Genomic DNA, 13,631 nt, shown 5'->3' on the forward strand with positions numbered 1-13,631 from the left:
AGCGTCACCAGAGAATCCAGCTTCATGCCAAAAACGGAACCAGCCCACCTGATCAGTTTGTCCAGCCTGTATGTGTCCTTCTTGGATGTGCTGCCCCCCAGCACACCATGGTGTAAAAGAGGATACTGGCTACTACGGACTGGTAGAACATCCACAGGAGTTTCCTGCAAATGTTAAAGAATCACAACCTCAGCAGAAAGTACAGCCTGCTCTGTTCCTTCCTGTACTTCCTGTAGAGGTGGTTGGTGTGGGTTATCCAGTTCAGCTTACTGTCCAGCCACAGCCAGAGGTACTTGTAGGAAGCCGCAGCATCCAACTCAGCTCCCTCGATCAGAATTGGCTGTGGACTTGTTCTGGACTTCCCAAAGTCAATATGAACTTATTCTCAGTATTCTGTATTTCTCTTTAATTAAAGTATTATGAATTTTATAAAATATTAGATACTACCCACCAGCCACAACCCACCGCCCAAGAAATAGTCAGTGTTTTAATATTAAGTGTTAAGAACTTAGAAGTGTTTAGTGCTTAGAACACTGACCTTCTGTGCCACCTCACCATGCCATGGCCTAGGAGGTGTTACTCTGATTATTGTATCTCAAAAGCCCAGAACTGGGTTCTGTTCATTTTATCTACTTCTAAATTCATATTAATTTATGTATACTATCAGTCAAAAGTTTGGACACACTTAAATTCACCATGCTGCACATTTCACGGGCATGAAAACCACTCCCACTGGAGGTCACAGATCCCTGAAAGCATTTCACATCAATCCCGACTCCAGGGAGCGAGCTGTACTGGACTTGCGCCAAGTTGCACGCTACCAACAGAACTCATACAGCAGGAGAGATAAGTCAGGAAAACACTAACAAGCCTACTACTGATGTTCCATGTATCTCCTGTCTTCATTGTCAGTGCATCTTTTTTTGAAAGGATTGGACTGACCACGAGTGGATCCACAAATAATTATCCCCACCTCCCTTTTCCCTGAAAGACAAAAGTGTGGTCATCATCAAATATGGTGCACAAAACAGCAGGAGTAAAGCAGCAGTAGCAGAACACTGATGACTATAATGAATTTTATAGAAAAGCAACATCACAAAGACTCCAGATTTGTTTGGAAACTATATCATCATGCCAGAAACAAAGGTTTATTTTAAGCAGAAACAACATGCACATGGTTATGTATTTCTCTAAACTTGCAAGCATGAGTTTTTACATATGTATTTCGACATTTGAAACCAATGTGACGCAGTCCTTTGGGAGTAGAAAAATATGATAAATTGTTGTTCCAATTGCAGTTGGATCAGGACCAGTTTTAGCATGAACAAAAATGACGCTGATGCATTTTCTAAAAAATGATTCTCTCTAAACCAATATTGGAATGCACACTTGTTAAATGGGCAGCATAGTCGCTTAGAGGTTAGGAGTTGCAGCCTCACAGCAAGAAGGTTCTGAATTTGAATCCGACCTGGTCCTTGCTATGTGCAGTTTGTGTCTTCTCCCCATGTTTACTTGGATTCCTCCAAAGACATGCAGGCTAGGTGAATTGGTGAATCTAAGTTGACCGTAGGCTTGAGTAAGAGTGTGACTGACTTTGCTTGTCTTTTTCGGCCTTGCGATAGGACTTCCAGCCTGTCCGAGGGTTTACTCTGCCTCTCACCTAATAGGATAAGCTCCAGTCCCCACTGTGATTCTTAATTAGAATAAAGAAAATTAATGAGACTTGTTGTTTACGGAGTAAATTATTTACCAATAACTCAAGCACCAAAGGTTTTTAAAGTGCAGAAATGTGCTTCCTGTATAATTTACATACTGTAAAGCTGCATTTGCTGGCTTAATAACGTAGCAGAACACAGCTCTCAGTAAAGAAGCACGAACTGCTTCTTTACTGAGAGCTGCTACTCAACTAGAAGCAAATAGAAGTGAGTCCTGTATAGAAAATACATATGGTCATGAGACCTAAACTAAGGCAGTCAGATCTCTTGGTGCTTGGCTTTTTGGGCAGGTCCCTTGGGTACTGCTGGAATGGCTTTGTGTCAAATGAATGCTTGCATAAAGAGACTCTATTAAGAATTATCACTTGCATGACAGGACCGTCAGTTATGACATTGTGGCCTTGTGGTACATTTCTTTGGGCCTGATCCAGTACGTAGCTGCCTCTGTGTTGAGGACCCCCAGCAGCTGCTGAAGATAAGGGGATGTCCATGCTTCACATCTTTTCAGCAGATTGAAGGTCACTTTTGACCTGACTATTGAGCCCCTGAGGCCCATTGGTAACCTGGGTTTATTCTTGGATTCAGTAGTGTAGGTGTATGAGAGTTCGGACCCCCCCCCCCATCCTGCCCCCGCCTTGAAGGAATACCACTCCAACACACCTTACTTCTCCAGCTAAGACTGGTACCCATTGACAGCTGGCTGGACTGAGATGATACACTTGAAGTGTCATGTCCAAGGAGACAGACAGGCAGCACCGGGAATCAACCCCAGGTCTAGAAATTGGTGATCCAACTCCTACGTACTCATATATTGTGTTTTTGAAACAATGAATCAGTGTGTGATTCAGTTTCTGCATTTACAATTTTAAGCATTTAGTACAATGAATTGCTTTGTTGCACATTTGGTTTGTTTGGTTCAAAGCTTCAAACAGTTTCATGTCTGCCAGCATATGTGAGGAACATTTTGGGAAGGGTTTTAACTCCAAATCCACCCCCTACTCCTGTACTAACTCTAATGTGTTTTTCTCCCATCATGCAAATGCAGTATAAGATGTCTGGGCTTCATATTATCTTCAATTGGAGCAGCACCTATTCCAAATACCAAATGCCTATAATCAACTGTACAGCCAGCTCCACTGCCTTCCTGTCATGAACGTACATAATTTTTTCAGTACTTTTAATCCTGTTTAAACACTTTCTGTGAAAAGTGGAGCCATTCATCCATGCCAAGAGAAATATTCATCACTGGAGCTGTTCCTGAGTAAACGGAGAAGCTATTAGATGATTTTCAGGCATGATAATGGCTCTGCTGCGATTTAGCAATGTCAGTACCTGAGGGTAATGAACCAAAGTTGAAACTTTCATTCGGACTGCAGGTTAGATGAGAGAGAAGAGTAGAACTGCCTCAGGAGATATTGCTTCCGCTCCCTTCTTCTTTGTTCAGGAGGCCTTTAAATGGCAACTTTGAGCTGGGAAAGCGAGGTGATGTTCTTTTACCCTTGACAGAATCAACTCACTTCTAATGACATATCACTGCTAAGTCCTGACTAAGGAGTTTTGGTCCATCCAGACGTTTTTCTGCTTCTATTATTATAAGAAAAAAATCTGCATCAGCACCCAGGCATCCACTCGGTTTCATCATCATCCGCCATGGCCTCCATAAAGGCCAGCTGCTTATTTGTGCTGATGTCGCGGTGGGTTATGGGGGAAGGGGAAACACAGAGGAAAGGGTGCTGGTTTCATAGGTTGCAACTGGGATAAGTTGCTGTTTGGGCTGTTTGCAGCAGCCACACTGACACGGAGTGAGATAGAGATACAAGAGGATAACAACCATGGTGACTGCGCAGCCCAGCAACGTGGTGTAGCCCGTACTGAATGACTCAGGTGCAGCAAGTACCACTGTCACGTTCACCTCTCGGGTTGCATTCAGAGCCTGTTAATGTCTACCGCTGTGCACACGTACAGACCAGAGTCATCACCTTGGCTGCATGGATCTCCAAGGTGCCATTAGGAAGCAGGCTAATTAATGTGTCATTGAAATTTGCTGGGTTGATGTAACCATTGACTGGAGAGAGCCACATAAAAGAGAGGTTCCTGCCACTCAGCGATGTTAGGCAGTCCAAACGTACTTGTTCTCCTTCTAAAACCAACACACTGGACACGGAGCACCGTGACAGGCTGCGAAACTGCTTTTTCCATAGTGCAGTTGTGAAAGAAGCGTGAGTGTTGCAGGAAGCGGATGACACTCGGTGTTCCCCGTAGATGGTGCACTTGTGCTCATCAAAGAAGTCCTTTAGAGAGTTGTAGCCCCTCATTTCCCAGTGCAAGAAGACATGTACATGGAGGCACTCGCAGATTAGAGAGTTGTTGTGGAGATACAACCCCCTCTGCACCAACCCGGGCAAAGCTTTCACATCCTCCCACGGCAACGTCGTCATACGGTTGGATGACAATCCAGCATAGTGAGGAATGGATTACTGTGATCTAGGATGGAGGAAAAAATGGGAAGTTTGTGATCTGGTTGAGGCTGAAATAGACCTTTTTTAAGCTACTCAGTCCGCTCAGTGAGCCGGCCTCCACCTGTGTGATCTTATTGTTGTAGAGGAGCAGCTCCTCCAACCTCCACAGCCCATGAAAATAGTGCTGCTCCACAACATGCAGCTTGTTGGAGGAGAGGTCAAGGTTGTCTCAGGCCGGAGGTGTTGTGAAACACGGTGTAGCCCAGAGTGCTGATCTGATTGTTGGCCAGGCGGGAGGTTTTGTAATTTGGGCATCTTACTGAAGCTACTTGGACCGAGCCAGGAGAGACGGTTGTGGCTGAGGTCCAGGGTGACGGGAGAAGGTGGGCAGAGAGTGAGGGAGCTTGGTGAGATAGGTGGAGCTGCAGCTGATTGTGTCAGATACACAGAGGCACATGGATGGGCAGGCTCTTCAGAGCAACAGAGCAGACACAACACAACCAGAAGAGGGCTGAGGACACAGTGCAGAGGTCATGGTTCTGGAAGCCGGATCTAACAGTTCTCTGCCAAACAACAAATAGCATATATATTAGAAAGCTATTCTTTTAAAACCTTTATTGAGAAAATGGGGTCACAAGATAAGAATTTAACCCTCATCAGTACACATCATGAAAATTGCTAATCTGTACACCTGGTGTCTATGCAGACCCACCAGAAGGTTGTGTCTTTCCTTAATACGATTAACATGTTTTTATTGATGACTTTCTTGCAGGTATTGAAATATAATTTAGATAGGGTCACTTTGCAAGTATTTTTGAAAAAAACAGACTTTTGCATTTGATTTGGAAAAAGACTGATCTTTTTTTTTTTTTCTCTCTTTTTTGCACGCAGCTTTTTAGTAGCAAAAATCTAATTCATACCTATACCTGCAGTTTCTTGATGCCAATAACCTGAATAAATCTGCTTTTGGCAGGCTAGTTATGAAAAATTGATACTAACTCAAAATTTTCCTAAGGAGTCTGACTGGATACCATGTATATCAAACTGAGGACCAACCTTGACCCATATGACAAAATTATTATGGAACCCACAATATTATTCAAACTGGTTCAAAATAAAAGAAATTGAAGCAGTTGTATAATTACATAGAATTTTAGCTGAATAAGTATAACAGCTAGAAAATATATCAATAATACACACCTGGGGTTTTGCTTGCACCCCGGGTGTAATATATTCAGTGTACAGCAAAAAAATATGCATTCAAAGGTGCTGTGTGCAGTGTAGGAAACTAATAACACACGACTGAAGTCATATTTATGACCAGAAAACAATACCCTACCTTAAAATGTTTCATCTGCATTAGCTTCTTGAAGATTAGCAATGATTCAAAATCAATTCAAACTATTTGTACATGAATCTGAAACAGGAAAGAGGAAAGGTTTGTCCCAGATGGCTCCAGTAAAAACAGAAAATTCACCTGAAATGCAAATCCAGAAAAAAACAGCTAAGTGACAACATGAGAATCCAACATTAAAAGTCACCAGCTAATCCTCGTATTCTTCTCAGACCCTCTTTCCGAGACATTCGAGGAACATCGCACCTCTCTTGGCTTTCTCCGCGGCCAACTTCTGCATACCCCGACGAGCCTTCTCATCCCAAATAACAGTGCCGATCAGCAAAACGTCCCGCAGTTATGCAGAGGATAAGAAGAGAGCTGACTTAATCCCCCACAATCCCCTCCTCCCTCCATGTGTCGTTTTAGAGACCCGAGTCCCACTCTCATCATTCACTGGGGGTTGGAGCGGTGGGGGTGTGTGTGTTGGTGGTTACCATTCGTTTCCTCTCTCTCTTTCCTAACACTATTATGTTTTTTTTAGACTTTTAGCATTCTGCTTACTGACAGATTAGTAGAAGTTGGGAGTGTTCCCTCTGAATATTACATGCATTATGCTGAAACCTTTCACCGATAATCCCAGTAGGCTGAAAGTTGGTGATGACTAATGTACGCATTTGTGACTGTGTGGATGTCACTTTACTCACATTTAGAAATACTCCGTTTTATTTGGGGTAATCTCAGTTTTGCAATGAGGAAAAGCTGGCCCTTGGTTTTTTTTCTTTTTCCTCTTTTTGTGTATTTTATGAGCTTCTGTAAGGCTGGATGTTATCTTACCTGTGTGCCTCTCATTATGGCGTATCCCACAGCTTCCTCCTCCACCTCTTCTTGTTTGACTCCTTGCTTCTTTTCAGCTGTGCGTTTGACTGGATTCACTGTGTCCATGCTGCCTGGTCATGGTGGTCCTGACAGCTGTGAGGTCTGTCACACTGAATTAGTTTTGCCTCTCAGCAGCTTCCTCCTCCGACCCACCACTCCCTCCCTCTAAGTGCTCGCAGCTTGCCTGACTCCCACTCACTCTGCAGAGGCACGCAGCTTGTCTCCCTGCAGAATCTTACTGCAGGCTTTCAGGATGGGGTTCACTTTCAAAAGGTGGGCTGATGAGATGAAGGTGGATGCAGGAAACTGGGCCTAAAGCTTTAGGCGGAGTTCAGTTTGAAATATTCCTCCGCAGTGTTTAAGAATGGAACAGGAGACAAAAATTTCAGTGTGTTTGTGCAGAATTAAAATAAGCTTTCAGCGTCATGACGTTGTGGCATGACACACATCCTGTCTCAGGGCTGTCGTCACCCGCTTGGCTTCAGCATATACGAAATATGCAAACCCACACATTTGATGTGTTAGGAACGGATGCTGAACTGGCCCTCGTTGGAGGTGTGCTGTAGTATAACCAGCAGGAGACCAGTGATGTGTGCAGTGAATTTGGTGACACCACACCTGAATTTATTATTTTTTCTGGTGTCTTGTTTTGCACTTTGTAGACGGTCCCTATGCTTGTTTCTCAGCTTAGAGGACAGCTCATATGATAAAAATAAGGTTGTAGCTCGTTGTCTCACTTCCTGAGTTTGGAAAGTGTTTGTTTTCTACGTTTCTCTTAAGATTATTGAACCGTTTACTGGAGGGGGAGGTTTCTCTCCTCTGTGAGTGTGATGCCTTCATTTCTGTTTGACAAGTGGACCGTCCCAGTCAAACTCCTCACCTGACACACCAAGGGGTCAGGCGCTTGACACCAGAAGCGAGAGCTGCTGGGATCACCTCCCCACCTCACCGGCTGTAGTTAGTGGTGAGATAGAGAGAGTGGCAACATGACAAGTCGAAAAAAAATCGGTTACGTGACTCCTGGTGCCATCTTGGGTTCAAAAAAAGTGTTCGCTGTTAATCTGTCTGCATGTAAATCCAGCTATTTTATTTACTTATTAGCTGAAAATGTCAGGTTGTTGTGCATTTGGATGCACAAATAGACAGAACAAGGGCTTCAAGATGTACAGATTCCCTTCAGATCCAAACAGAAGAAAAATTTGGGCAAATAAAGTCAGCCATGTGGGATGGAAGCCGCCATCATCGTCAAAGCTTCGAGAGGTAAATTTATTGTTCAGTCCCATGTACAGTAAAACTCACCAAAAACGTCATTGTATAAACCAGATATTCGCAGTCACTGGACAAAAAAGGTCCCAAAGCTTTAGTATTGTTTTCCATGTAATAAACACCGTATATAAGGGATTTTGTACGGATTTTTCCCTCACATCGGATAAAATGTCCCGTCCAATCACAATGTATTTCCATTAAGCCCCTCGGATGTGGGACTGGAGTCATGTCCCTGTTTAAAAGTCTGACCGTTTATTTTTTTCACGCCGTACTCAGACTCAGAGCCGCAGCCTGAAGTGCGTGTCCGGCTGTGGCAGGCTGCAGGCTGCATAGTGAAAGCACAGAAAAGCAGCAAAAAAAAATTTCAATTCAATTTCAATTTATAGTGCCAAATCACAACAGAGTTGCCTCAAAGCGCTTCACACAGGTAAGGTCTAACCTTACCAACCCCCAGAGCAACAGTGGTAAGGAAAAACTCCCTCTGAGGAAGAAACCTCAAGCAGACCAGACTCAAAGGGGTGACCCTCTGCTTGGGCCATGGTACAAACATAAATTACAGAACAATTCACAGAACAATTCACGGACGAATATACAAGAAATGCTATTGGCGCACAGGACAGGAGGATCGCCAACACGAATATAACTCCCATCTCTGGATGGAGCTGCACCTTAAACAGAGAGAAAAAAACAGAATCAGGCATCAGAAAGACAAAAAAATACTGTATAATTTGCATTAAACAACAAGAAAACAGAGAAATACTAAGTTGATCGCCAGCCATTAGCTCTAAACTTCACTAAAAGAATTTAGGTAAAGTTGAGGCCGCGGCCCGCTCCAATTACTAATAAATGAATTAAAAGAGTAAAAAGCGTAAAACAAAACTGTACCAGTATGCTAGCCATATAAAAGGGAAAATAAGTTCACCTTAAGTCTGGACTTGAAAGTCTCCACAGAATCTGACTGTTTTATTGACACAGGAAGATCATTCCACAGAACAGGGGCACGATAAGAGAAAGCTCTGTGACCCGCAGACCTCTTATTCACCTTAGGGACACAAAGTAGTCCTGCACCCTGAGAACGTAAAGCCCGGGCTGGTACATAAGGTTTAATTAGGTCAGCTAGGTAGGGAGTGTTGTGAAAGTGTCGTGACACGGACCCACAACAGGGGGCGGTAATGAACGGACAATGGATAAGCCAAAAGTAACAATTTAATGTTGTGAATCGCACAACGATGTACAGACAATAACAATATGGTGGACTGTCAATCATACACCAGGTGACGTGTGGGCAGGCTCGACGATAGAAGACGCCTGGCGAGAGAAGAGCTGGATCCCCACACGGCTTCCACCACCAACGGAGCTGAAGAACACGGAGCCGCCAAGCCCTGCGCCCCAGGTGGCCGCTGTCTTCAGCAGTCAGACCCCGTACTGCTGGCAGAAAACAGAGACAGTCCTGATGAGTGTGAGTTCGCACACTCAGCAATCCCACAGTCAGTGTTCAGTAAAGGAGGGAGAACCTCCACCTCCAATCACACACTCGTGCAGCTCCTGTCTAACCATTATCTGATTGGAGTGTGAAGCGAAGCCGTCGCTGATCACACCAAACGCCAATCCCACAGATAAGGCAAACACCACAGGATAACGGCTGCAAAAGAAGTTCAGATTATTACTCAATGTTTTGAGTCAGCAGAGAAAAGTACCTGAATGGTAGCTGATTTCTCGGCGAGGAGGTGGAGTTGCAGTCCGGCCTTTATGGTGATGGTGATGATGATGAATGAGTGACAGCTGGTCCTGAGGATGAGTGACAGCTGTCACTCCCAGTGGCTCTGGCGCCCTCTCGTGCTTGAAGCCCGCACTCCAAGCAGGGCGCCATCTGGTGGTGGTGGGCCAGCAGTACCTCCTCTTCAGCGGCCCACACAACAGGGAGGTGCCAGTCCATGAATAATTTATAGGTTAGTAGCAGAACCTTATGACAGCTAAAAGTGCCAATGCTGTTAGCATACAACATTAAATCCGACCAGAGTTTCACTGCAACAGAGGCGTCTGATCTGTTCAGAAGTTAAGTTACCTGATGTTCTTACAATCTCTTCTGTGCAGGTAAGGTGAAATTAAGTGGTCTTTTATTATAATTAATATAAAGTATTTTGTGTAAGATACTATGCATATTCATTGCATTTTGTCTGCCTTTCATGAAATGGTGTTAAAAAGGTAAAAACTGTTCTTTATGGGGCCAGGAACCGATAAATCCATTTTACATTGTTTCCTAGGAAAATTGGTTTCAGTTTAAGAACAACATTTAGGAACCAATTAAGTTCTAAATCCGAGGTTCCACTGTATATGGTATTTAATGTATTAAAAAAGTCCTCAGATGGCAGTAGGCTAGTATGTGTGCACACTTCATTAAACTTAAACACAAAAAAAGTAAAAACTACCCTGCTCAACATTGTTGAAGTCGCTACCGCCTAGCCATGTCACTTCCGGCGAAGTAGCCAATCCGGCGAGAATTCATACTTCCGCGACGGGCTGCCTGCTGATAGCCATCATTGCCTGGAGCGATGAGATTTATACACCAAGCTGACCCAAAATGAACCATTGTACCTTAAATTGGCTTTATTGACAAGTCTGACCCCTTTGAAAAGTGACCAATTTACGTGTTTAGTCACTTGTTTTCATTGGCCAAAAATGGCCACCAGAGGGTGCTCGAGTAAAGCCCACGGCAACCCATAGTCTTTCCTCCTAGAGACGTGCTCAATACTAGAGGTGAGCAATACCGGAAATTTTGGTATTGATTCGATACCAAGTAAATACAGGCCCAGTATCGCCGATATCGATACCAATACCGATACTTTTTCATATTTAAGATTCATAGATCCAAAGGATCCAAAAGACCTAAGCTAGAACTTTGCCAAACATTGTACGTGACAACAAAATACTTTATTATCACAATCAACATTTTTGTTTAAAACATATCACTCAACAAACTTAAAACAAATCTCCTGAGGTAGAGGGCTGACAAACCACAATACAAGGGTGCGCTGCTCCGTGTTGTATGACACAGCACAGCGCTGCTCTTACAGACAGAGAGTAGACTTTGATGACTCTGCATGTGCAGCAGTCAGTGCATGCGGGAGAGAAAAAAAGCTTGAGTATTGATCTTTTTACACGAGGATCGTTCAATATCAATACCAGCGTTGGTATCCATATTATTGATTAGGATCGATCCGCCCACCTCTACTCAATACTCTAAGTGGTGCTGGAACTTCAATAAATATTCACAGTAAACTTCCATTTACTGTATTTCTGCAGTATGCCACTTTTTTCCCTTTTTTAGCTAGTTTGGGAGGTCCTGCAACTTCTACTCCAATACAACTTATATACTGAAAAATCACAATCAAATTTATTGTCAATATAAATGACAATAATGGCTATTTATAGAGGACTTTCCCAGGAATCACAGCACAAAACCTTCTTACATTGTAGCTTTAAGAAAACTTAATTTAAAAGCCTTACGTTTGGTAGAAAAACCTTCATAAGAGTGCTGCAGTAAAAGTTAAATGTGCATTCTGTGGCATTGTGCACTGTGCGCAAAGAGCAATTTACAGCCAAATACATAACTTTAAGCACTGTCAGATGGTGAGCAGTGACTCTGGCTTCGTAGCTTTACAGCCACAGAGAGAATCTAAAAACCTTAGCAGGACTGATGAATGTGTGGCGTTTTATTACATTCAAGTCAGTGGAGTATGTAGTGAAGAGAAACACCAGAGGGCACTGTTTTCCATTAGTATGAAGTGAGAGAACGTCCCATTTTAAACTTGAGCAACACGCCATTCTATTTCAATGTAAAGGCATTTTTCAGTTGGTATTTTTCCCTCACAGTGTAACTCTATCAGGATGACGGGAATCTAAACATTGAATAAGGTCAAATTTTCTGTTGTCTAATACATTTGAGAATATTACTGGTTAAAGTCATTTCCTTAATTTGGACAGTTAGCCTTTATGATTTTTGCCTCTACATCACCACAGTTGAAGTAAAACAAGATGTGTTTGAAGTGTAGACATTCAACTTTAATTTAACAAATTTAGTTGAACAAAAATATCACATAGCATATGGGAATTACAGCATGCCCTGATTTTCAGAGTTCATAAGTAATTGGACAAATGCCGATGTATCGTTTGGGTAATAATAATATTGCCTGATATGATTCTTCCACAACATATTGGTATCGGCATTATTTTTTGCAGTTATGAAAATGTTTATTCTACATCTCAAAATACACAAGAAGTCTATTTTATGCAAATACTGAGTGAAGCTGTATGGTGACTGCCAATCCGATTGGAGGCAATGTGACAAGCATTGGTTGGTTGTTTATTATATTTATAGTTATTGATAATAAAGGTCATGTATGAACTGTAAAACATCAAGCCTTAATTACATTTCTTTTCACAACTGTAAGTTGTGCTTGTCAAGGGAAATTGCTGTCCTTCCATCAATCTATATGGCAAACCTTCTGCGTACAAAACCTGGAGGACCAGTAAAGTTTAAAATTTTAAATTTTTGCATGAGAAATATTGTATACCAAAGACTTGCATGCTAAATTTTCATTATTTTGTGATTATTCTCAGTCATATTTTTGGGGTTTTATTATGCAGAATTACTGCAGAGCTCCATAGAAATTAATGTCAGTGTTTTTATCATAAAACCTACTGCTTTGTCACAAATAAGTCATGTTTATTTCCTACACTAGTGTTTTAGTATGGGTTAAGGGCTGACAGTCAATATATCATCTTACTGTTGTGTTCCTTGCCCTCTGGGGAAACTTCACTTGTTTCAAAAGAGTTTTATAATGAAATGTTAGGAATCATTGACATTTTCTACATATGTATATATTAGAGCCCGACCGATATGGATTTTTTGAGGCCGATGCCGATAACGATATTTGGATAAAAAAAATGCAGATAATCGATAAATCGGCTGATTTGCCGATAGCCGATATTATTATAATTTTTTTAAATTAATAAAATGTTATTTTTTTGGGCCCTTAACAAAAAGGTATGAGCTAAAAGCTGAAGCTTATCCTCATATTGATTAACTTTATAACAGAGAAGAATTTTCAAGTTCAAAAAATGCAATCAAGAATTAAACCTTTGTGAAATTAGCAAATACATATCCTTAAAAAGAGTTGTGAAATACATCTGATCTTGTACCTCTTGTTGCTGCAACTTAGATACAGGTTCAGGATAAGAATATAGATCCGTATAAACTTACTTGTATGCTTTTGTCAGCCGATCAGTGCAGTGTGACGGCAAACTACGGGGGCCGGTGATGAACACATTTAAGCAGGGGTGTAAGTAGCTCTCAGTTGAATGGAGTCAGAGCTCCATCTACTGAACAAACAGTGCAAGGACATTTTACATTGCAGACACAAACATCATTTCAGTAACTGTTCTGTTTATGAGAAATTATTGGCGTTCTATCTGCAAAATTTTGGTCGATAGTGATACTTGGAAAAGGGCTTATATCGGCCGTAATATCGGCCGGCTGATATATCGGTCAGGCTCTAATATATATGAGTATAATTTTTTTCTCTCCTAATATCTGTATTGCATTGGCTCCCTCCAAAAAATCCATATTGTTCTGGCTCTAATTATCGTTAATAGAAATTGTTACTTTTTTCTTTAGACAAGTCAGGGAATGGATACATGAACATTTCCAGGTCAATGAATATGCCTTTATTTACACAAATCCTTAAGAAATACAAACAGTATGGTAAAGCTGTCAGGAGTAGGCAGTTCTCAAACACTGATTGACCATGCAGAAAAAGACCAGTGAGGGGAAGCCACCAAGACAGCCAGACAACTTCAATGAAGTTAAAGGCTGATAGTCTATATCAGGGGTATTCAACTCGTTCCAGAAAGGGCCGAGAGGGTGCAGGTTTTTTTACAACCACAAACTCCACCAGGTGATTTCACTGATTAACTGAT

General features: G+C 42.0%; 1 pseudogene; it reads right to left on the bottom strand.

Moving 5' to 3' along the window:
- Positions 1–3,325: 3,325 nt before the first annotated feature.
- LOC117511483 lies at positions 3,326–6,452 on the bottom strand (annotated as a pseudogene).
- Positions 6,453–13,631: the final 7,179 nt, after the last annotated feature.

The sequence above is a fragment of the Thalassophryne amazonica genome, chromosome 6, assembly GCF_902500255.1.
Source record: "Thalassophryne amazonica chromosome 6, fThaAma1.1, whole genome shotgun sequence".
Classification (NCBI taxonomy): Eukaryota; Metazoa; Chordata; class Actinopteri; order Batrachoidiformes; family Batrachoididae; genus Thalassophryne; species Thalassophryne amazonica.